Genomic DNA, 26361 nt, shown 5'->3' on the forward strand with positions numbered 1-26361 from the left:
TATGCGGAGATGATGCGTGTTTGGCCCGTAGACTTCAATGGGGAGAATAAATTCCGCAACAGTGTATCCTGAGTGTGTGAACATACCCTAAAAGAGCTTGACTTGAGTCTAGGGTAAACATGGCACACTTGCACAGCATCACTGGTACATGGCGCGTCATGTTATCACAGAGGGGTTTCTTAGTATCTCTGACACTTGGAACCAGAGCCATAACTATATTATTACTAGCTATATAGGAACTATTTATTATTAGCAGCAGACACATTAGTCTAACTCACATATCACGTGATTTTAAGGTAAGGATATTATATAACAGGTGCTGGACATTGTAGAATGCATTGAACAAGTTAACTATATGTCTGCGCAATATCACTGTTATTTAACATTATTTCACACTGAAGATGTTTGGTTGGTTTACTTGTTCTTGTTTGAAATCAGTTGTTATTTAATGTAACATGTATTTGTAGAATTTTTATGGTATATCCATAGGATATGGAGCTTGTTTGATTGTTTTTTTGTTTTTTTTAAATCAATAAAAATTTTATTAAGATTTTCCAAACACATACAGAAAACAAATGCATCAAAAAGTCAGCACCCAAAGGTCTCCCAATAGGAGAAGGCCTAAAGAGTGTCATCAATAACATAACAGAAAACAAATCCTGTACATACTGTGTCTCCACAAATATACAGTCACGAATTACTTCAAATATTTTGATTCCTTCCATAAATTCCATTCTGCCACCTTAGTTTGAGGAGCACTAAAGTAATAAGATAAAGAAGTTTCATGGCTACAATCTATGTTTACTTGTCTAATGACCTCTGACAAGGAAGGTGATATAGGAGACTTCCACATTTTAGCTATTGACATTCTCACAGCTATAAGAATATGGTGAGATATTAATCTAACCATATGTGTAATTTCTTCCAGGCCGATATCTAATATAGCTAATTCTGGGGACCCCGTAAGAGGTATGCCTGAAATTTCAGAGATCAGTTGAAAAACTTCCTTCCATAGTAAACTAATAGTTGGACAGGCCCACCACATATGTAATTTGGAACCTTTATTCTCACATCCTCTCCAGCATGTATTGGAACGGCCCCCTCCAAAATGGGAAAATCTGGAAGGAGGTTAAGTACCACGTTAAATGTATTTTCTTTACTAGCTCAATCTAGAATGCTTGAAAATCCAGTTAGCAGCTGTAATCCACTGCTCTGAGGAAAATGAGTTACCCAACTCTCCTTCCCATTTTAACATATAAGAATCTGTTGTAGAACTCCCTCTATGCAGTAATAAGTCGTAACTAAAGGTGAGGCCTTTCTGAAAACACTGCCATTTAAACAAATATTTTCATAAATATTGGTTTGATTGTTTTTCTAACTTGAAAAGAGAGCCAGAGCCACACATATTTGGCTACCTCTCTATTCAACTTTGCGGCATCCACCACACCTTGCGTAATGGTGCTCAAAGGACATTTATTTTATACTTGTGGATATAACATAAATGTCTATGGCAGGAAAACCCAATTTAAATTGGTTGCTCGAGCAAGAAAATTCCTGTTTATATGCCCTATTAGGGCATATGAATGTCATGGAGGCGGATTTCCCGCTCCGGACCCCCTTTATAAGCCAGAGCAGAGAGCTAGTGACAAGCAGCGGCTCTCACTCTGGCGGACTTGAGCTATGTATATTTTACATGGACAGCCAATACATAGCCAGCCAGCCAACTTCCCATGGCAAAATCAGCTGTCTTTGGAGCTAAAGCCATGTCGACTTTCAGATGAAAGGAGTTTTCTGTGATGAGACCGCCCCTTACAGTAAAATCCTGCCAGTTAGCAGTTACACTGTGAAATACTGTATGGGAGTGGGGCACAGCAAAACACACTTGAAATCATTTTGGGTGCACCTCCTCATAACCTGTGTAGTTACTAAACATATATCAAAATATGAAGACAGCAATCCGTGAAATGTTCTGCATAGGTTTATTTTTCTTGTTTAGTACATCTTCGGGAGCGTTCATTGAATACAGCCTGATAAATGGCTGAGAGTAGCGCAGAATATTGCTGTTACTAACTGTGCACTACTGTAAGGGCATACATATACAACATATACAACATATTTTGATGTATGATTCGTTTTTTTTTTTTATCACTGGCTCACTCCCCCGTCAAGATTTTTTTTTCTAATGTCTTAAAGCTGTATAAATGAATGAGATAGGTTGCAGGATGACCTCATACCAGAAAGATTAGGGGACAGCACTATCTGTGCATATCACATTTATATAGAGAGATCGGAAGGTAGTACTACTGTATATGTTGTAAAAATGTTAGATATTTCTGCTGCACAGTGTTATACGGGGTATTCCAGTAAATACAGTTAGAAGACTGACTATCGTATTAAATAGGCTATTGACAGGGAAATCAGAACATCTCATTGAGCATTATAATACTCATCCGGTTAGAAGTCATGTACATTTATTGATTGTTCCCTTTCTCCATGATGCTGGTGATCAGTCATTTTTTCCCGTGTCGTGGGGTGGTTGGGCAATGACTGCTACGTTTCGCCATTTGCAGCTGTTTGTCCTTGCCGATTATGTAGCATTCATCGTACAATAGCTATATACAATGTAACGAGGTTTTAACAAAAACGGTGGCAGTAAATGCTACATATGCTTTCAATTTGAACATATTCAATTGAAAAAAGCACATCATGTTCTATATGTGCAGCACTGTATTACTGCTGTACCTATTTGATTGCCTTGGCTGGTAAATAGTAGCCTTTAAAATGCAAAGTAAACTTTCTGCCGGCTGCTTTGTCTGTGAACCCTATGAGGTATCTTCACCAGCAGGTAAAAATTCTTATGGCCAAATATAGCTGCTTTACAGAAGTGAAGGAAGCTGAGTAGGTGGAAGCACTGTGAGAAGAAAGTCATTATTTGATAGCTAATAATTCTGGCCTATTTAAATATATTATGTGCCCTTATGGTTTTTATTATAAATTTGTTTTGTGCAGTAAAACATTTTGCATCAACTATTGAAGACCCGCTGTTATCAGAAATATATGATCATTGTACGTGACTGGAGCATTTATGTCATGTTTCATGATAACTTTGTTTATTAAATTTCTGCAAAACTTAATGTATATTTATAAACCACTTTGGATTTATGAATATCGTTCAATTACACACAAAAAATGACCTAGATTCTGATGCTTTAGAATTCCATTACTGCTCCAGCATCTTTCTTAATAATTATATATATTGCGGGAGAGGTTGCAATAAATTTGAAATGTTATATGTTCTCAGAAATTATAAAGTACTCGGCTGAGTCAAAGATTAATTTAATTTAGATAATGAAAAAGCATCAATATAATCAATACCTTAAAAATTTTAATACAATCCTAAAATATATTTCCACATGGGCAAATTATAGCATGAAATATAGCACCTCAAAAATAATTACAGCATCAATAGCCTTGGGTATTAGAAACAGTGCTTATGTTTTTACTTCTATTTGACTTATTGTGGGAAAGGAATTTATGAGGGTGTATGACATCCCTATAAATATTAGGGTCATCTTCAGATAATAATTTCACTTTCTATAAAATAATGTTCTTTATTTTGGAGGAGCAGCTTAGAATCAGCACCACTCTTGTCTATGAGCAGTGTGTGATATTGCAGCTAAAAAAAATAAAATTCTAATCCTGGACAGCTCTTTTAACCTTCTTACTTAATATGCTTTAATATAATAAAATAAAAACTCACATATCTAATTTCTGATTACATGCATTTATAAAATATTAAGACCCCAGCATACTGATTGTACAGTGACTAAAAAATATAACTTGTATAGTAAATTCCAAAATACATATATATAATACATAAACTCCAAAATACACATATAATTCTAAGCAAGTGCCTATGGCAGCAAACGTTTAGGGACCAGTACAGGATAAAAAAAATTATTTTTATTATTTTTTACTGTTTGGTCTTATCAATCAATTTATTTACACAAAAATGTTATACAGTAGAGGTTTATAGGGAATCTGTCAGGGGGTTTGACCCCCATAAATTCTTAACACAGCTAAATAGGTTCTGGGGAAACAAGTTCAATCATCCAAATGTTTGCTATCATAAACTAAGTATACAGGAGAAAATTATATTTTCACACACCGTATGGTAATTAATCATTAAGTGTTTGTTTGGCGTTATTTAATTTTTGAAGTCTTTAGAATTATCGTTGGCAACTTCTCCTAAACCCCTCTGCTCTTGATTGACATCTTCTGGAAAGGACACCAGATTAGGCAGGAGACCTCAATCAAGAGCGCACAAGTTTGGGAGGCGTTTGCGGCCAATAAAGCAGGACACTACACAGATGAAAGAACTCCCAGCGAATACTTAATGATCCCCTAGCATATAGCGCTTGATAGAATAAAAGATAATTTTCTCCGGTATACTTGGTTTATGAAAGCAAACATGGTGATGTTTGAACTTGTTTCCCCAGCACCTTTTTAGCTGTGTTAATGGGGGTCAAATCTGATTCCCTTTAATCATGTAAAGAGCACTATACTAATGTAGTGAGCACACTTACTGTGACTAGAGGATCAACATCCTTAAATATAGCCAGATAAAACACAAAAATAAATTGGAAAATTTGCAGTAGATTTAATTATTACATAAAAAATAAAGAGCACGCATACCTCTTTTGTGTCAGATTTTCATTGTTGATGTGCAGATGTGAAGTGAAATGCGTTGGCAAGATCAGTGATGTTAGACTGTACTGTAATAAAAAGAAATAAAAATATTAATACTAATTAATTCATAAAATGTCTTAACAATATTACCTCCTCCAAAATGCAACCCTAATAATTACTGTTTATTCTTCGAAATATTGCCACAGAAATGTTTCACTCTTCATGTGTGCACAGACTATCTGCTGTTTTGCACACACACACACACACACACACACACACACACACACACACACACACACACACACACACGCACTGCAATAAATACTTTATTGTGTATTCCTATAATATTAAACATATCTAGTAACAAGTAAATTTCAGTCTACAGAATCTTCTGCATGCTCCTGAAAAAAACAGTCTTGTCGAAATCCTTCAAAGAACAATTTTTGGCTGATAGGCGACTGGGGGGCTTGCTATAGGGAAGGGTTCAGTATTCTTAGTCTCCTTTTCCAGATGGGGAAAGGAGAAGATTCCTTCTGCAGTCAGTTGACTTACAACTAGACACAGGATTGTTAGGAGGAGGAAGAGGAAGAAGATAACTGATCTTAAAGAACTGTAGAATTCTTTATGTATTTAAGAATTATGATTACAATATGGCATATTGAAATCGCTAATATACTTAGAATGGAGAGCTTTGGATGGAAGGGGAAAAGAAGAGTGGGAAAAAAATGGAGGGGAATGATTAATAAATTGTTCTCAGAAATGGAAACCAGACAATTATAAATGTATTGAAAGATAATGAACTTTTCCTAAAAGATTGTGGGTGAAAGGACGGCAAACCCATGGAATGGGAGGGAGAGGAGTGGAGGGGGGAAGGTGCTTTACAGATAAAGTATTGTAACTTTGTTAATTGTATACAAAATGTTTGGGAGACCAAGACATTTTTATAGATATTATTTGAAGAAATGGAATACAATTTATTTAAAAGAAAAAAAAAAAAAAAGCATACATCGTACTTAAGAATAAAGCAATCACAAAAAAAAGAGAGAAGAAAGAAAATATTAACTAAGGAATTGCTGGTATTTTTTTTATATCAATGTGACTCCTTATGGAATTTCCAACACGCTTGTGACTTTTTTTTCCTTTAAATGTCCAGATGATCGGCAGTGGTAATGGGAGACGGACCCACATTGATCATATTTTAATGACCTATCCGAAGGTTAATCCATCAGTATTGAACTCATGGAATACTCCTTTGAAGACAATAAAGTCACATTGCAGTTGTGTTGCCATCTAGTTTGAGTCTTAGTGGTAAAAATAACTGTATCAGACTACAATACAAATCAGGTAGAACATAAGCTTACATTTTTTTCCTCACACATTACTTTAATATTTAAATCTAGCTTATACCATCTGGTTCCAAATCCAAATAACAGCCTGGAAAATACACTGCATAATTTTGTGGTTAATGAATATAAATCAACCTATAAAAATAATTTTCGAAAATATTAATTTCATTGCCATACATGCATGGCCATATTTATTTACCCATGCAAACCTTGTTTATTTATTTCTTTGGAAGGGGAATGCCGCAAAACTCTTTATCACATCTGGTGGCGGTGAGAGAAGGTGGGGGAGGGGGAATATCAATAGTTTTCCCCAACGGAACATCAATAGATTTCCTTGTCTACATGCTGAGTGGGACAGCTACATACATGAATATAGCGAGTTTGCATATATTTGCATGAGTGTATGTGTATATGTACGTGTGTGTATGTGTGCTTGCGTACATGTAGTTTGCGTACATATAGATTGTGAGCATAGGCATGTGAACATGTAGGTATCTAGTGTGCATGCATAGATTTATTTGTATGTAAGTGTTCATGGTATGACACTGTCAAGTGGGCTTTCTATGGCATGATTTGTATTCAATATAGTAATAAAAAAGAGGTAGTATGTTAATTTAAAGTGTTCCTCCAAGATATTTCTCAGAATCCAGCACATTATGGAGGAAATAGCAGGCAGTATTGGATAATCAAAGTATGAAATCTTTTAATATTGAATTTAGCCATATATAATTTTAAACCAGCAGATGCTTGAAGAGGAATTTTAGTCAAGATGATCAAGTCTCAGACCACCACTCATTTCCAAATGAATTCTCTAGCCCCTTAATGACTAGGCCAATTTTTGTTTTTTTATGTTCTTCCAAAAACCATAACTTTTTAATTCTTTCATTGACATAGCCGTATGAGGACTTGATTCTTGTTTTTTTGGATTTTGTGAAGTAAAAATGACATGTGAACTTATTCTAAGGGTTGAGTTGTTTACGGCGATACCAAATTTATATAGTTTTTTCATGTTTTACTACTTTTATAAAGAAAAAACTATTTTTGAAAAACATTTGTCTTTTGTTGCCACATTCTGAGAGCCATAACTTTTTATTTTTTCATTGGTACGAGAGCTTATTTTTTGCAGGCGAGCTGTAGTTTTTTATTGGAACCATTTTGGATCGCTTGCACAATATGCTGCAATACTAATGTAATGCAGTATATCATGATTTTTACAGGCTCGTGTTTTTACAAGCTTTTTACAGGCTCTTATTAAGCCCTGCCTCTGGCAAGACTTAATATGAGCACAAAAATGGCAGACCTGGAGACCTTCATTAGGCCCCCATGCTGCCATGACAAACATCGGTACCACGCGATCGCGTCGGCACCCCCTTCTTTCTAACAGTTTAAAAGCCGCGGTTGCTATTGACCGAGGAATCTAAAGGGTTAAGGGGCGGAATCAAAGGGATCTTTGATTCCGCCCGTTGCAGTGAGGTGTCGGCTGTAACATACAGCCAACACCCGCTCAGTATGGAGCGTGCTCCATACTTTCCCTTAAAGAATATGTAATCCTTTGAAAGGCAATTTAATTTTATTTTTTTTAATAAAAAGGGCAGTCAGTGTGATTAGTGAAACTTTCTATATAGTTTTTATCCCCAAAAATTTTACTTTTTGAGATACAGCTACTTTGTATTCTCTATACATAGCAGCTGTATCTAGTGCTAAATCCTGTTCCCGTCAGGTCCGCGGGACTGACGGGTTCGGTGACAGTGTGTCCTGCGTGTTTCTGACAGGCAGGATCTACCTGTAATCTATCATAGTTCATGACTTAGATGTGATAGATTACAGGTGGATCCTGTGTGTCAGAGACACGCAGGACCCGCTCACACTGAACCCGTCAGGTCCGCGGTACTGACGGATTCAGGTGATAGCGAACGATACAACTGCTCTGTATAGAGAATACAAAGCAGTTGTATCTGAAAAAGTAAAACTAATTTTTAATAAAAAACTATTTAGACTTTTTATTATTATTAAAAAAAAAAAATTGTCCTTCAAATGTTTACATGTACATGACAATGCGTTAAGGGGCTAGAAAGTTTAAATCCCTTTTAATGCTACTCATGGATTTCGGATATTGGAATCCTGACAAAATGGAGCAGATTTACTACTGTCTCTGGGTCTAGAAATAGTTGAAAAATGCGATCCATTTTGGTGCAATTTTGATATTTGCTTCTCACTAGACACTTTTTAAAAAGTGTTCCCAAATAGGGGTGTGGGTTAGTAGGAAAGAGGCATGGCTTTAATTGTGCCAATTGGAGCTTAAAATGCGCCAAAGAAACTGGCACAAAATAAGCCAAATCAAAAGTGGTATAAGGAAGAGAAAAGTGTCTAACAGGTCATTCTAACAGCCAAAATTATCATACAGCATGCACCACTGAGATAAATTTGGTGCATTTTGTGCCTGTCTGGCCTAGGTTTATGCTGTCTAACTATTAAACAGTATTCGTAAAGATGGGCCAATAATCTGCGCACACCGACAAGGCTTAGAATATTGTGTCAGGTATTTAGTAACAGAGATCTTTAAGCAGTGCCAAAGGGGTTTATGGTGGTCTGAGATCACAGACCTCACCAATGTGATCTTCTCACATGTTTTTTGACATTAGAAGATCATCTTTACTGATTTTGCCCTTTAAATACAAAACGTACCAACTGTGAATGACTGCCATTACACTTCTTAAATTGTCACCCATATTTCAAATCTCCTAAACCACGTAGTGATGCATTCCTGTCTTGCTGCAAAACTAGGCAGATAAACCAATCACAAGTGTGGGATTGATGGGTGACAACCTCTGTAAGAGCAGTAATGGAGCTCACATTGGTTGTCCCCCAGCTTTCCAAAAGACGAATATAACTAAGAAATGGCTGAATAGAATTTAAATAGTAATGATTTTAAATGGTCTTCAATTTCCCATAAATAATTGAGCATTGACAGCCTGTTTACGTTTATGTGAAGCGTTATTAGAACACAGCTAGATGTTATGCTATTACTTAAGTCTATTACATTAGTTGCATCACAATGCTTTTAGCCTGTAACCTCGGACTATGTTAAAAGGTAAAAACGATGTTTAATAATTGTTTCTGCAGCCCAAAATAAAACTATTCCACCACATTAATGATTAGAGATATGCTATAGACTCTTAACTGAACAATCCTACAATATAACTTTGCCACATAGAGGGCTAAATGATCAATTTTAGTCTCTGTGGACTTTTATATAAATGGATATCAGATCTACTTTACTTTAAGATTTTCCCCAGTGGCTTTAAATGGCCATTTGTGGTTTATTATTATTATATAATTCCCACTCAGTCACCTTTGAATTGTTCTGAGTGGTTTTATATTCCAACATACTTATTGATGCATACATCCCGTCTATCAAAAGATTCGAAATCTTGTGTAGCAAATGCAAATCTTTTAGTAAATGCAAATCATATATTTACATATATTTTATATGTGAAGTTATTTATCTTGTTCTGATCATGTACAGCCTGTGTTAGACTCCAAAGCTGCATTCACAATTCTGCAGAAATCCCCAAGCATTGCAGTTTGCTTTGATAATTGTATTCAAAGGTGGATATTCACTCGATGAAAAATCTTAAAGTGTAGCTAAATGTTTGACAAACTTCTGACATAGTGACATGTTAGAAGTTTGGATTGGTGGGGGTCCGAGCACTGAGACCCCCACCAATCGCCAGCACGAAGCCGCTGAAGCGCTCGTGTGTATCTATGGTCAGTTGAGTGACCATATTTATCTATGGTCACTCAACAATAGACTACATACATTGCAGAAGGGTCTGCTTTATTTCTCTCTTCTCTAAACACTACTCCGACATGTATCGGACATTGGGGAAGGACCCTCAGGTCACTTCTCTCTTCGCTGAAGGTGCTAAGACATTCATAACCAAGTGAAGCTCGATTCCATTTATTCCCTAAAATGTACATTATTGTCATAATGGCGGAATTATTTATGTGTTTAAGTAAAATACATTCACTGCTCTCCTCCAAACACTGCTCTGACGATGTATCTGACATTGGGGGAGGCGCTGTCTGGTCAGGTCTCTCTTCTTTGAAGGTGCTAGGAGGACAACTCTATGTATATCATTATTTCTCAGCCTTTCCTTGAATGGGAGGCGTGTACGCTACCAGTGAGCCACAGGCTGCACTGTTATGTATGAAAGGATTTTCTCTGCCTTTATACCTCAGTAGTAGTATTATTCAAAAGCATAATGTACTGATATATAGATATTTGCCAGTACATTACAGATAGAGAAAAAATATAGAAAGTAAGATTTCCTAAATGGCACGATAAAAAGTAAAGTATCTTTCTGATAACGTTAACTTTTGTAAATTAATAACGATGGCAAAAAAATACAAGAAATACTTTTTTTGTAATATACTTGATGAAATAAATAACACAAAACATATTTATACGGCATGGGTGGGAGGTACTTAACGCGAGCCTCAGTACATGTAAGGTGTTCACAAGACGTGGGCTCTGGAGCTGAGCCCACTCCATCAAGTATCAGCTGTAACATACAGTTAGCTCCATTTCCACCATATTAACCCCTTAAGGACGCAGCCTAGTTTTGGCCTTAAGGCTCAGAGCCCATTTTTCAAACCTGACATATTTCACTTTATGTGGTAATAACGTCGGAATGCTTAAACCTACCCAAGCGATTCTGAGACTGTTTTCTCGTGACACATTGGGCTTCATGTTCGTGGTAAAATTTGGTCGATATATTCAGTGTTTATTGGTGAAAAATTGCAAAATTTAGAGAAAATTTTGAAAAAATAGCATTTTTCAGAATTTAAATGCATCTGCTTGTAAAACAGACGGTTATACCACCCAAAATAGTTACTAGTTCACATTTCCCATATGTCTACTTTGGATTGGCATCGTTTTTTGAACATTCTTTTATTTTTCTTGGACGTTACAAGGCTTAGAACATAAACAGCAATTTCTCATATTTTTAAGAACATTTCAAAAGCCTTTTTTTTAAGGTACCTCTTGAGTTCTGAAGTGTCTTTGAGGGGCCTATGTATTAGAAACCCTGATAAAACACCCCATTTTAAAAACTAGACCCCTCAAAGTATTCAAAACAGCATTTAGAAAGTTTTTTAACCCTTCAGGCATTTCACAGGAATTAAAGCAATGTGGAGGTGAAATTTGCAAATTTCATTTTTCTTGCTGAATTTCAATTTTATTCATTTTTTTTTCTGTAACACAGAAGGTTTTAGCAGAGAAACACTACTAAATATGTATTGTCCAGATTCTGCAGTTTTAGAAATGTCCCACATGTGGCTCTACTGCGCTCGTGGAATAAAACACAAGCCCTAGAAGCAAAGAAGCACCTAGTGCATTTTGAGTTCTCTTTTTTATTAGAATATATTTTAGGCAGCATGCCAGGTTTGAAGAGGTGTTGAGGTGCCAAAACAGTAGGAATCCCCCAATAGTGACCCCATTTTGGAAACTACACCCCTCAAAGAATTCATTTATTGTAGTTGTTACCATTTTGACCGCACAGTTTTTTCACAGCACGTATTTGAATTGGGCTGTGAAATGAAAAAAATTTCATTTTTTCCAATAAAATGTCATTTGTGATCAAAATTTCTTATTTTCACAGGGAACAAAATACTCAATTTTGTTGCCCAATTTCTCCTGAGTGCAGCAATATCCCATTTGTGGTGATAAACTGCCGTTTGGGCTCATGGGAGGCCTCAGAAGGGAAGGAGCGCTGTGTGTTCTTTGGAGTGCAGATTTTGCTGGTTTGGTTTTCGGGTGCCATGTCGCATTTGCAGAGCCCCAGAGGTATCAAAGCAATGGAAACCCACCAGAAGTGACCCCATTTTGGAAACTATACCCCTCAAGGAATTCATTTATGGGTAATGTGACCATTTAGACCCCATAGTTTCTTCACAGAACTTATTTGAATTGGGCTGGGAATGAAAAAAAATATATATTTTTTCCAATAATATGTAATTTTAGCTCAAAAATTCTTATTTTCACAAGAAATAAAATACTCAATTTTGTTGCCCAATTTGTCCTGAGTGCGGCAATACCCCATTTGTGGTGATAAACTGCCGTTTGGGCCCATGGGAGGGCTCAGAAGGAAAGGACCACCATTTGGCCTACTGGGAATTTTCTAGTGCGAAGTCATGTATGCAGAAGCCCCTGAGGTACCAGTACAGTTGAAACCCGCAAGAAGTGACCCCTTTTTAAAAACTACACCCTTAAGGCATTCATCTAGAGGTGTAGTGAGCATTTTGACCGGAGACCTACACCCCATAAACTGTAATGTGGGTTCTCCCGGGTATGGCAATACCCTACATGTGGCTGTTATCAGCTGCCTGGGCACACAGCAGGGCTCAGAGGGGAAAGACAAGGGGGGAAAAGCTGTACGGAGTGCATCAGGGTAAGTCAAATTGGGGTAAATTATAAACCAAGGGATGTATGATAAATTTTAAAACACTCTTTCATACAGAGCTCTGGTTATTCGGGACACGTGTCACATTGATATATTGTGTCATCCCTTATCGCCCTTATAGCAGACTTTGCACCTCTTTTGACTTTTTCCCTTTTTGCCAGTTTGGGGAACTTCTCCTGGAAAGTGTTGCCGCCTTGGTACGATGCGTGTGGCCCCGCTTTCAGAAGTACTGGGTGCCCCCCCCTTCTTGGTCCCTAAGGATTAGGTTCTTGATAATCACCTCTTGAAATTACAGGAAAGTTCCCGTCTGGCCTGTACATCGACGTAGCACGTACGCATTGTACAAAGCCATCGGTATGATGTGCCCGGCCAGCTTCTTATACCACACCGCATGGCGCTGTAGGGCTTCAGGATTTGATCTGACAAGTCCATCCCTCCCATGTACCTATTGTAGTCCAGAATGCAGTCTGGTTTGGGGGTGGCCTTTCCTTCATATATCCTAAACCTGTAGGTATACCCTGATGCACTCTCGCACAGCTTAGACATCTTCACGCCATACCTTGCCCTCTTACCCGGCAGGTACTCGCGGAATTGAACCCTCCCTTTAAAATGTACCAGGGACTCATCAATAGAAATACACTTCTTGGGGGTGAATGCTTGGGAAAACCGGGCACTGAAACGGTCTAATAGGGGCCTCCGTTTATACAAACGGTCAAAACTGGGGTCATCTCGGGGTGGGCACGGCTCATTATCAGTATAATGTAAGAAGCGAAGTATTGCCTCATTTATTTATTTTTTTAGGATACAGTTCAGTTCTGAAGTTGCTTTGAGGGGCCCATATATTAGAAACCCCTATCAAACACCCCATTTTAGAAACTAGACCCCTCAAAGTATTCACAACAGCATTTAGAAAGTTTATGAACCCTTTAGGTGTTTCACAGGAATTTAGAGCAAAGTAGAGGTGAAGTTTACATTTTTTTTTTGTCAGAAAATCCTCTTTATACCATTTTTTTTACAACACAATTGGATTTATCAGAGAAACGCAACTTAATACGTATTGCCCAGATTCTGCCGTTTAGAGAAATATCCCACATGTGGCCCTAGTGCGGTAATGGACTGAAGCACCGGCCTCCGAAGCAAAGGAGCACCTAGTGGATTTTGAGGCCTCTTTTTTATTAGGCACCATGTCCGGTTTGAAGAGGTCTTGTGGTGCCAAAACATTGGAAACCCCCCAAAAGTGACCCCAATTTGGAAACTAGACCCATTGAGGAATCCATTGTAGTTTTCTTGGGGTGCATGCGGCTTTTTGATCAGTTTTTATTCTATTTTTAGGTGGCGTGGTGACTAAAAAACAGCAATTCTACTATTGTTTTTTTATTCTATTTTTTTTACAGCGTTCACCGTGCGCTATAAATGACACATTCACTTTATTCTGCGGGGCGATACGATTACGGCGATACCAGATGTTTATAGGTTTTTTTTATGTCTTATGGCGTTTGCACAATACAATACGTTTTGTAAACAATCATTCACTTTTTGTGTTACCTTATTCTAAGAGCCAGAACTTTTTTATTTTTCAATCAATAAAGCCGTGCGAGGACTTATTTTTTGCGTAACGAACTGTAGTTTCGATCAGTACCATTTTTCGGTACATGCGACTTTTTGATCTCATCTTATTCCATTTTTTGGGGGATGAAGTGACCAAACAATTGTGATTGTGGTACGGTTTATTATTATTTTCTTTTACGGCGTTCACCGTGCGGGATAAATATCGAAATCATTTTGTAGTTCAGGCCGTTACGGACGTGGCGATACCAATTATGTATAGTTTATTTGTTTGTTTATATATTTTTATTAATAATAAATGACTGATAAGGGAAAAAGGGGGATTTTTACTTTTAATACTTTTAAAACTTTTATTTTCTTATTTTTACACATCTTTTTTTTACTTTTTTTTAACTTTATTACTTTGTCCCACTAGGGGACTTGAGGGCAGGAGGCCCTGATCGCTATTCTAATACACTGCACTACATGCGTAGTGCAGTGTATTAGAACTGTCAGCTACTCACTGACAGCAAGCATAGTGGGTCCTGACGTTGTCAGGACCCACTAGGCTTCCGTATATGGCATAGCCGGACGCCATTGTTTGGTGTCCGGTTGCCATAGTCACCATCGCCGGCCGCTATCGTGTAGCAGGCCGGCGATGGCAGCTTAACCCCTAAAAAGCCGCGATCTCTATAGAACGCGGCTCTAAAGGGGTTAATCAGCGGGGACACAGCGATCGGTCCCCGCTGTAGGAGCTGTGACAGCTGCTGAACAAGACAGCAGCTGTCACAACTCCTGTATGTGTCGGGAGGACGGCCGAAACCGCCGTTACTCCCGAGACGTACTATTAGGTCATGGAGCGCGAACGCTATAGTTACCATGACGTAATAGTACGTCCAGGAGCGGGAAGGGGTTAAGACAGTAAAACAACACGAAAATCTTTTTTTATAATGAAAAATATTTTATTATGATAAAAAAAACCAAGAAAAAATAAAACCATATAAAATTGGAATTATTATTTATCCTGCATGGTGATTGGTGTAATTTTTTTTAAAAAAAAGGTAGAATTCCTATTTTTGCATTCATAAAAAGTGACCAAAATGGTACCAATGAAAACTACGAGTCATCCCACAAGAAGCAAATACTCATATAGCTCTATTGCCGGAAAAATTAAAATGTTAATGGAGTTTTGTAGGCAGCAACACAACAACATAATTTTTTTACATTTTTTTTTTTTACATAGTTACATAGCTACATAGTTAGTACGGCTGAAAAAAGACACATGTCCATCTAGTTCAACCAAGGAACGGGAAAAGGGAAGGTACTGTCCCTGCTGTGACCAGCTCCTGCGGTAGACTATTCCATAGATTCACAGTTCTCACAGTAAAGAACACTTGTCGCCTCTGCAGGTTGAACCTTTTTTTCTCCAGACGGGGGGAGTGCCCCCTTGTTTTTTGAGTGGGTTTTACATGGAACAGGATTTCACCATATTTTTTGTATGTGCCATTAATATATTTATATAAATTAATCATGTCCCCCCTTAGTCGTCTTATTTCAAGGCTAAATAGGTTTAATTCTTTTAATCTTTCCTAATAACTTAGATTCTCAATGCCCCTTATTAGCTTCGGTGCTCTTCTTTGTATTTTTTCCAACTCCAGGGCATCCTTTTTATGAACTGGAGCCCAGAACTGAACTGCATATTCTAGATGAGGCCTTACTAATGCTTTGTAAAGTGGCAATATTACATCCCAGTCCCACGAGTCCATGCCTCTTTTAATACACGACAATATCCTGCTGGCCTTTGAAGCAGCTGATTGACATTACATGCTGTTATTTAGTTTATGATTTAAAAGTACACCCAGATCCTTCTCAACAAGTGAATCCCCCAGTGTAGCTCCCCCTAGGACATATAATGCATGCAGGTTGTTCGTACCCAGAAGCATACCTTAACATTTATCTACATTAAACTTCATTTGCCAAGTGGATGACCAAACACTTAGGCCCCATGCACACGACCGTAAAAAACCTCAGTTTTTGCGGACCGCAATCGCGGTCCGCAAAAACGGAGCCATTCACTTTCATTGAACACTGACACCTTTCCGTAGCACTACGGAAGGGTGTCCGTGCCGTGGAAATGTTCCGGGAATTATGGAACATGTCCGTTCTTTCGCATTTTGCGGGCCGTGCTCCCGTACTTTGTATGGGAGCACGGCCCGAAAATGCGGCTGTCACTCAGCGTATTAATTCCGCTTGCAATTCACGAACATCTTCCATAGACTGAACTATATTACAAAGCTTGGTGTCATCTCCAAAAATAGAAATAGGGCTATTAATCCAATCCTCTATATCATTAATAAATAAGTTGAATAATAATGGTCCCAGCATGGAATCCTGGGGTATACCACTTATAACCGGGGACCATTCAGAGTAGGAATCATTGACCACAACTCTCTGGATACGGTTCTTGAGCCAATTCTCAATCCAATTACAAACTATATTTTCTAAACCTATAGCCCTTAATTTACCCATTAGACGTCTATGAGGGACTGTCTCAAATGCCTTTTCAAAGTACAAAAACACTATATCCACAACAGCCCCTCTGTCTAGGCTTCTGCTCACCTTTTCATAAAAACAGATCAGGTTAGTTTGACAACTTCTGTCCTTAGTAAAACCGTGCTGGCTGTCACTTATAATACTATTTTTTGTCACAGAATCCTGTATATAGTCCCTCAATAGCCCCTCAAACATTTTCCCCACGATGGATGTTAAGCTTACTGGTCTATAATTACCCGGGGAAGACCTAGAGCCCTTTTTGAAAATAGGCACCACATTTGCCCTGCGCCAGTCCCTTGGCACTATACCAGTCACTAGAGAATCTCTGAATATTATGAAAAGGGGGACAGAAATAACTGAACTAAGCTCTTTAAAGGAACAGTGTCATCACAATTTTTTTTTTCATATGTTAAAGATGTTAGTGCTTTATTAAAAACGTTTATATTTATTTGTGTGTTTGTGTTTTACTTATTTTTACACTTTTTCTTCCCTATGGGGGCTGCCATTTTTTGTTCCATTTCTGTATGTGTCGATTAACGACACATACAGACATGGAATACGGCAGCCACAGTCCCATAGGGACTGCGAACGGCTCCCGTCCCATCCACTTCTGTGTACGCCTTCTGTGTGGGAACTGCGCATGTGCCGCTCCCACACAGTCCAATTTGAAATTGGCGCCGTCGGCGCCATTTTCCTGTGGACCGGAAGTCGCGGCCGGACAGTAAGATTACTACTTCCGGTCGCGGCTTCCGGACTTGTGCACTTGGACCAGCGGCAGCAGACGGAGCGGACGGGCCGGAGGGAGCCGCGGCGGCAGGAGCAGGTAAGAGATTTCAATGTATGTTCGTGTTTGTGTACGTTTACTACTGTATGTAAACCTACTACACTGTGTGTTAGCTCACAAAATGGCGACACACAGTGTAGGAGGTTAGACCGTTCAAACCCCTCGTTTATCCCGGCACTAGCCAGGATAAAGGAGGGGGGGATGCTGAGAGCTCACTAGAGCGAGGGCTTTTTACCCAATTTTGCAATGCTGTAATTTTGGGAATAGCTCCATCTAGTGACCAGCAATGGGAAATATTATAAATTAGAATCTAATTTATAATATTTCCTGACTCGTGAAAAAAATAAAAAAAATTTGAACAATGTTTAATCACCTACACACTAAATGTTTAATTAAAAAAAAACAAACATGTTTTTCTGGCAACACATTCCCTTTAAGAACTCTAGGGTGTAACCCATCTGGTCCCGGGGCCTTGTGCACATTTATTTTATTTAATTTAGCTTGGACCATATCTACATTCATCCAATTCAGTATATCAACTGATATATTAACAGCACTGGCACCAGCTACATCAGCTGCTCTTTCTTCTGTTGTATATACAGAGCTAAAGAACCCATTTAGTAGCTCTGCCTTCTCTTGATCCCCTGTGGCCAACTCCCCATTACCACTATCTAGGGGTCCTACATGTTCAGACCTTGGCTTTTTTGCATTTATATACTAGAATTTTTTGGGATTTGTTTTGCTATCCTTGACTACCTGCCTTTCATTTTGTATTTTTGCTAATTTTATTACATTTTTACAGATTTTATTATGCTCTTTATAATTTAAAAAGACAGCTGTACCCTCAGATTTTTATTTTTTAAATACCCTTTTTTTTTTGTCATGTATTGCCCTTTTTACTGAAGGTGTAAGCCATGTGGGTTTTCATTTTAGCCGTTTATGCTTGTTACCTATAGGAATAAATTTTGCACTATTATTACCCAAAGTAGATTTGAAAATCTCCCATTTATCATTTGTCCCATTATTTAACATTAGTTCTTCCCAGTCTATATCTTGAATTGCAGCCCTCATCCTGGGGAAATTGGCTTTCTTAAAATTAAGTGTTTTTGCCCTCCCAGCCTGTGTTTGTTTTTTTACAGTATAGGTAAAATGTAACTATATTGTGATCACTGTTACCGAGGTTTTGACTAACATTGACATTCCCAACAAGCTCTGCATTATTAGAAATGACCAGATCCAACAGAGCTTCACCTCTAGTCGGGTCTTCCACAAACTGGCCCATAACATTTTACTGCAACAGGTTGAGGAAATGTCTCCCCTTTGCAGTTGAAGCCAAACCATGACACCAATTAATATCCCGGTAATTAAAATCTCCCATTATCACTACAGTACCCGCCTGTGCAGCCCGCTCCATCTGTTTATATAGCTGACATTCCATCTCCTCAGTTATATTGGGGGTCTATAGATTACACCAAAAGCTATTTTTTTCAGTGTTTACCTCCCTTTCTAGTTCCACCCAAAAGGTTTCAACCTCCTCACAATCTTCACCCACTATTGTCTCTTTCACACTTGCCTTCATATCACTTCTCACATACAGACATACACCACCGCCTTTCCTATTTGTCCTGTCTTTCTGAAAAAGTGTAAAACCCTCTAGATTTACAGCCCAGTCATGTGAAGAGTCTAGCCATGTTTCAGCAACACCAACTATATCTATATTTTCTTCCAGTACCAAGGCCTCCAGCTCCCCATTTTGCTTGCTAGACTTCTGCCATTTGTGAACATACACTTTAACTTGCCTTTCAGTTTTTCACTTTTATTATCAGAAATGTGATTTTTTGACATTATTTGGGCATTTTTTATTTTCACTGCTGTTTAGTAACAAAAGGATCTCCTTATCCTGTTCTCTATTCCTCTCCCCACCGTCTTTAGAAAGTTTTTTTAATTTGTAAATGTAGGAAAAACATAAAAAAAGCTATAAATGTAATATTACCATAATTGTACTTGACAGCCAATTGAGCGCTGCTCCTTCACATACGGGACAACTCCTTTGTCCCTCCCACTGCATAACCAGGAATCCCTCTGCTACGTTCTCTGCCCAGTCTGGGTGGAGTTGACAGCACTCATATTCATCTGACTTTCGGGGCCTGTCCCCTGCAAAGGTTATAATTCATGCATTTATTATGGCAACGTCCCAGTCATTTCTTGGGCTTTGCTTTATTGAATCATAGTGTCAATTGATACGGCACCCGAACCGGGTGTAGTGGATAGCGCTCATACCCAGCTGATCATCGGGGTCTGTCTGCTAGCAAGTTCATAACGAATGTATCTACTATAGCAAAGTCCCATTCATCCTTTGGGCTTTGCTTTATTGGATCAAAGTGTCAACTGACAAGGCACACGACAGACAGCTTCCCTGCTTTTACATAGCAGCCTAATCCACTTGGCAGATTACATGTTGGAATAAATCGGCCTGGGGTATGTGAGTTTGGTGGTCACTCACACATACCCACTCTTGCACATCAGGTATTTTAATCCTATTTGTTTCATTTTAGACTAATCAATAAAAGTTATTTATTATTTAACAGAACACACACTTCTTCTTTCCCTTTCCCCTTATATGAATACTTGACAGAATAACAGTAACATGTCATGTATACTGAACAGTAAACACTGTAAAAATAGAACCCAAAAAACAAAGTCAGAATTGCAGTGTTTTTACCCACATCCCATTTTTTTTTTTAATAAAAGCTACACAATACATTATACCCCAAATGGTAACATTAACCCCTTCCCTCTTTAGCCACTTTTGACCTTCCTGACCGAGCCTCATATTTCAAATCTGACATGTGTCAATTTATGTGGTAATAACTCCGGAATGCTTTCACCTATCCAAGCGATTCTGAGATTGTTTTCTCGTGACACATTGGACTTTAAGTTACTGGCAAAATTTGCTCGATATGTTCAGTATTTAATTGTGAAAAACACCAAAATTTAGCGAAAAATTGCAAAAATTAGCATTTTTCTCAATTTAAATGTATCTGCTTGTAAGACAGGCAGTTATACCACACAAAATTGTTGCTAATTAACATCCCCCATATGTCTACTTTAGATTGGCATCGTTTTTTGAACATCCTTTTATTTTTCTATGACGTTACAAGGCTTAGAACTTTAGCAGCAATTTTTCACATTTTCATGAAAATTTCAAAAGGCCATTTTTACAGGGGCCAGTTCAGTTGTGAAGTGGCTTTGAGGGCCTTATATATTAGAAACCCCCAAAAAGTCACCCCATTTTAAAAACTTCACCCCTCAAAGTATTCAAAACAGCATTTAGAAAATGTCTTAACCCTTTACACATGTCACAGGAATTAAAGCAAAGTAGAGGTGAAATTTACAAATTTCATATTTTTTTGCAGAAATAAATTTTTAGTACAATTTTTTTTATAACACAGAAGGTTTTACCAGAGAAATGCAACTCAATATTTGTTGCCCAGTTTCTGCAGTTTTAGGAAATATCCCACATGTGGCCGTAGCGTGCTACTGGACTGAAGCACCGGCCTCAGAAGCAAAGGAATACCTAGTGGATTTTGGGGCCTTATTTTTGTTAGAATAAATTTTAGGCACCATGTCAGGTTTGAAGGGCTCTTGCGGTGCCAAAACAGTCAAAATCCCCCAAAAGTGACCCCATCTGGGAAACTACACACCTCAAGGAAATTATCTAGGGGTACAGTGAGCATTTTGACCGCACAGGTTTTTTACAGAAATTATTGGAAGTTGGACCGTGAAAATTAAAATCAACATTTCTTCAAAGAAAATGTAGGTTTAGCGATTTTTTTTCTCATTTCCACAAGGACTAAAGGAGAAAAAGCACCATAAAATTTGTAAAGCAATTTCTCCCGTAATGTGGTAATAAACGGTTGTTTGGAGACACGGCAGGGCTGAGAAGGGAAAGAGCGCTATTTGGCTTTTGGAGCTCAAGTTTAGCAGGAATGGTTTGCGGAGGCCATGTCACATTTACAAAGCCCCTGAGGGGACAAAACAGTGGAAACCCCCCACAAGTGACCCCATTTTGGAAACTACACCCATTGAGGAAATTATCTAGGGGTATAGTGAGCGTTTTGACCCAACAGGTTTTTTGCATAAATTATTGGAAATAGGCCCTGAAAATGACAATCTAAATTTTTTCAAAGAAAATGTAGGTTTAGCTAATTTTTTCTCATTTCCACAAGGACTGAAGGAGAAAAAGCACTGTAAAATTTGTAAACCAATCTCTCCCGAGTAAAACAATACCCCACATGTGGTAATAAACGGTTGTTTGGAGACACGGCAGGGCTGAGAAGGGAAAGAGCGCTATTTGGCTTTTGGAGTTCAAATTTAGCAGGAATGGTTTGCGGAGGCCATGTCACATTTACGAAGTCCCTGAGGAGACAAAACAGTGGAAACCCCCCACAAGTGACCCCATTTTGGAGACTACACCCATTGAGGAAATTATCTAGGGGTATAGTGAGTGATTTGACCCCACAGGTTTTTTGCAGAAATTATTGGAAGTAGGCCCTGAAAATAAAAATCAACATTTTTTCAAAGAAAATGTAGGTTTAGCTTATTTTTACTAATTTCCAGAAGGACTGAAGGAGAAAAAGCACCACAAAATTTGTAAAGCAATTTCTCCCGAGTAAAACAATGTGGTAATAAACGGCTGTTTGGAGACACGGCTTGGCTTAGAAGGGAAAGAGCGCTATTTGGCTTTTGGAGATCACATTGAGCAGGAATGGTTTGCGGCGGCCATGTCACATTTGCAAAGCCCCTGAGGGGAAAAAACAATGAAAACGCCCAAAAAGTGACACCATTTAGGAAACTACACCTCTTGAGGAATTCATCTAGGGGCGTAGTGAGCATTTTGACCCCACAGATGTTTCATAGAATTTATTAGAATTGGGCAGTGAAAATAAAAACAATCCTTTTTCTTCAATAAGACGTAGCTTTAGCGCAAATTTTTTCATTTTCGCAACAAATAAAGGAAAAAAAAAAGAACCCAACATTTGTAAAGCAATTTCTCCCGAGTACGGCAATACCCCATATGTGGTCATAAACTGCTGTTTGGGCACACGGCAGGACTCAGAAGGGAAGGACCGCCATTTGGAGTGCAGATGTTGCTGGATTGGTTTCTGGGCCCAAAACAGTGGAAACCCCCCAGAAGTGACCCAATTTTGGAAACTACACCCCTCAATGCATTTACCTAGGGGTGTAGTGAGCATGTTAACCCTGCAGATGTTTTGTAGAAATTAGTGTGAACTCGATGTTGCAGAGTGAAAATGGGATTTTTTCCACAGATATGTGGACAATATGTGGTGCCCGGCTTGTGCCACCATAACAAGACAGCTCTCTAATTATTATGCTGGGTTTCCTGGTTTTAGAAACACCCTACATGTGGCCCTAATCTCTTGCCTGGACAGTCGACCAGGCTCAGGAGTGAAAGCGTACCATGTAAAATTGAGGCCTAATTTGGCGATTTACAAAGTATTGGTTCACAACTGTAGAGGCTCAGACGTGAAATAATAAAAATAAACCCCTGGGAAGTGACCCCATTATGGAAACTGCACCCCTCAAGGCATTTATTAAGGGGTGTAGTGAGCATTTTCACCCCACAGGTCTTTTCCATAAATGAATGCGCGGTGGATGGTGCAAATTAAAAATTTATATTTTTCCCTAGATATGCCATTCAGTGGCAAATATGTCGTGCCCAGCTTATGCCACTGGAGACACACACCCCAAAAATTGCTAAAAGGGTTCTCCCGGGTATGACGGTGCCATATATGTGGAAGGAAACTGCTGTTTGGGCACGCTGTAGGGTTCAGATGGGAGGAAACGCCATTTGGCTTTTGGAGCGTGGATTTTGCTTGGTAGTAGTTTTGTTTGGAGTCTTACTGGTGTTTCCGTTTATAATGTAGGGCATATGTAAGCCGGGCGGAGTATATAAGGGGCATAGTCAGGTGGTATAATAATGGGGTAAAAAAAAACAATAAAATAATCCATAGATGTGTGTTACGCTGTGACACAATCATTTCCGCACAGGCCAGTGTCGCACTGATTAATGGCGTCCTTTCTTATGCCCCTTTTGGTCCATACTCCGCGCCTTTGTAGTTTGGGGAATTTTGCTAGGAAGTGTTGTCCTGGTATAATACGGGCACCGTCGCTTCCAGCGGATATGTTTGGGCCCTCCCTTTCCTGGTTCCCTAATTTTAGGTCCTTGATAAATCGCCTCTTGAAACAGAAGAAATGTTCCCCTCGGGCACAACTGCATATTTTTTTATTTCCTGACTTATTGGAGCCATAACTGATTTTATTTTTCATAGACGTAGCGGTATGAGGGCTGGTTTGTTGCGGGACGAGCTGTAGTTATTATTGGTACCATTTTGGGGTACATGCAACTTTTTGATCACCTTTTATCCTATTTTTTGGGATGCCAGGTAAACAAAAAAACGCAATTCTGGCACAGCTTTTTTCGTTTTTTTTATACAGCGTTCACCATGCGTTATAAACTACATGTTAACTTTATTCTGCGGGTCAGTACGATTCCGGCGATACCTAATTTATAGCACTTTTTTATGTTTTACAACTTTTTGCACAATAAAATTACTTTTGTAAAAAGAATGTATTTTTTCTGTCGCCAAGTTTTGAGAACCATAACTTTTTAATTTTTTTGTCGACAGAGGTGTATGAGGGCTTGTTTTTTGCGGGACGAGCTATAGTTTTTATAGGTACCATTTTTGGATACGTGCGACTTTTTGATCACTTTTTATTTTAACATTTGTAGGGCAAAGTGACTAAAAAACAGAAACTCTGGTAACGTTTTTTACGGTTTTTTTTACGCTGTTCACCGCGTGCAATAAATAATATAATATTTTGATACCTCAGGTCGTTATGGTCGCGGCGATACCAAATACATATGGTTTATTATTATTTTTCAATAATAAAGGACTTGATAAGAGTAAAAGGGGGATTGTGTTTTATTTGATTACTTGCACTTGCAACTTATTATTTGCACTTTTTTTTACACTTTTTTATACTTTTTTTACACTTTTTCTCAAGTCCCACTAGGGGACTTGAAGGTCCAACGGTCAGATTTTTTTTTTCTAATACATTGCACTACCTATGTAGTGCAATGTATTAGATCTGTCAGTCATTCACTGACAGCAAGCCGATTAGGCTTCGCCTCCCGGCGGGGCCTAAATCGGCTTCCGTAATGGCAGAGCAGGAGACCATTGTGTCTCCTGTTGCCATAACAGCAGTCGCCAGTCCTGATTGCCTGTCAGGGCTGGCGATCTGCTAGTAACCGCTACGATGCAGCAATAGCTTTCGATTGCTGCATCGAAGGGGTTAATGGCAGGGATCGGAGCTAGCTCCAGTTCCTGCCGTTACAGGTGGATGTCAGCTGTACAGTACAGCTGACTTCCACCGCTGATGACGCCGGATCAGCTCCTGACCCGGCGCCATCTTGCCGGCAGCTACGGAAGCCGATCAGGCTCCGCCGCCGGGCGGATCTTGACCGGCTTCGGTGCTAGGCAGACCGGGAGGCCAGTATTAGTCCTCCGGTTGCCATTGCAGCCACCGGAACCCCGGCAATTTCATTACTGGGGTTCCGATGAGCTGCAAACGCCTTAAGTGCAGCGATCGCGTTTGAGCGCTGCACTTAAGGGGTTAATGGCGGGGATCGAAGCTAATTTCGGTCCCCGCCGTTACAGCCGGATGTCATCTGTAAGATACAGCTGAGAACCGGTGATGATGGCACCGGCTCAGCTTCTGAGCCGGTCCCAAACATTCGGCGTACATGTACGGCAAGATGCGGGAAGTCAATGCTTTCCATGACGTACATGTACGGCAAATGTCGGGAAGGGGTTAAAATATAAAACTCATCCCGCAAAAAACAAGCCCTCATATGGCTATGGCAACGGGTAAAAAAAAAGGTATTGGAATGTTCTTTTTGTATAAAAGTAGTAAAACATAGAAAAACAATATAACTTTGGTGTCTACGTAATTGATCAACGCCCAGAGTAAAGTTAACATGTCATACCGCATGGTAATTGCAGCATTGCTGTTTACTTTTCTACCCCATCAGAAAACTTTTTAGTAAAGATATACAATACATTATATGTACCCCAAAATGGTGCAATAAAAAAATGAGCCCTCATGTGGCTATGTCGACGCAAAAATAAAGAAACAATAAATACACCCTTAGGATGTATTCACACATGGCAGACTTGTTGCAGAAATTGTCTTATTTATCTGTATAGGTCTTGCACCACATGCACATGCTGCTAAAACAGACCCTATTCAGATCTATAGAATGGATTTTCATTTCCTGAAATTCCTATAACAAATTTTCTACGTGTGAACTCAGCATTAGGCCTGATTCACACGAGTGCTGCGCATCTCGGACGTGAAAAACTGCAGTTTTTCACGTCCGAGGTGCATCCGTGCTCAGCGCTGCGGGACGCGATGTCACGCATCTACCATAGTTGAGAGTCTATGGAGGGATGCGTGATGCGTGAAAAGATAGGACATGTCCTATTTTCGCACGGACCCTTCACACGGTCCGTTGTAACAACGGCTGTGTGAATGGCAACATTGACTTACATAGGTCCGTGGGACGGCCGCTGTTTCAACGGCCGTTTAACACGTTCGTGTGAATCAGGCCTAAGGGTACGTTCACACATGGTGTTTTTGCTTGCCTTTTGTATAATCAGCAGGAAAACATATTCTTATTATTGGTGGCATTATTTGTAGATGGTATACCGGATGGGTGAAAAAAATTGAGGTGTAGTGGGGTTCACTGTGTCTCTATATCCCAAGGGCTTAAATAAACAAGAAGCCGGCCCTGGGACCATCGCCCTCTGGACAACACTAGAGCCATCCTGTTAGGGCAATGCTTAGGTGCTCCCTAACAGATGGATGCAGATTTCACATATAGACTTATGACATT

General features: G+C 39.0%; 1 protein-coding gene across 3 annotated transcripts in view; it reads right to left on the reverse strand.

Annotated features, from left to right (window-relative positions):
• DLGAP1 (DLG associated protein 1) overlaps positions 1-26361 on the reverse strand; it is a 598634-nt gene that overhangs the window by 404685 nt on the left and 167588 nt on the right. For all 3 annotated transcript variants that reach the window (XM_075826387.1, XM_075826388.1, XM_075826389.1), the window contains exon 2: positions 4696-4775. The gene's annotated coding sequence lies outside the window, so the exon portion shown is untranslated. The remainder of the gene's footprint in view (positions 1-4695; positions 4776-26361) is intronic.

This window comes from Rhinoderma darwinii, chromosome 5, assembly GCF_050947455.1.
Source record: "Rhinoderma darwinii isolate aRhiDar2 chromosome 5, aRhiDar2.hap1, whole genome shotgun sequence".
In the NCBI taxonomy this organism is placed as follows: Eukaryota; Metazoa; Chordata; class Amphibia; order Anura; family Rhinodermatidae; genus Rhinoderma; species Rhinoderma darwinii.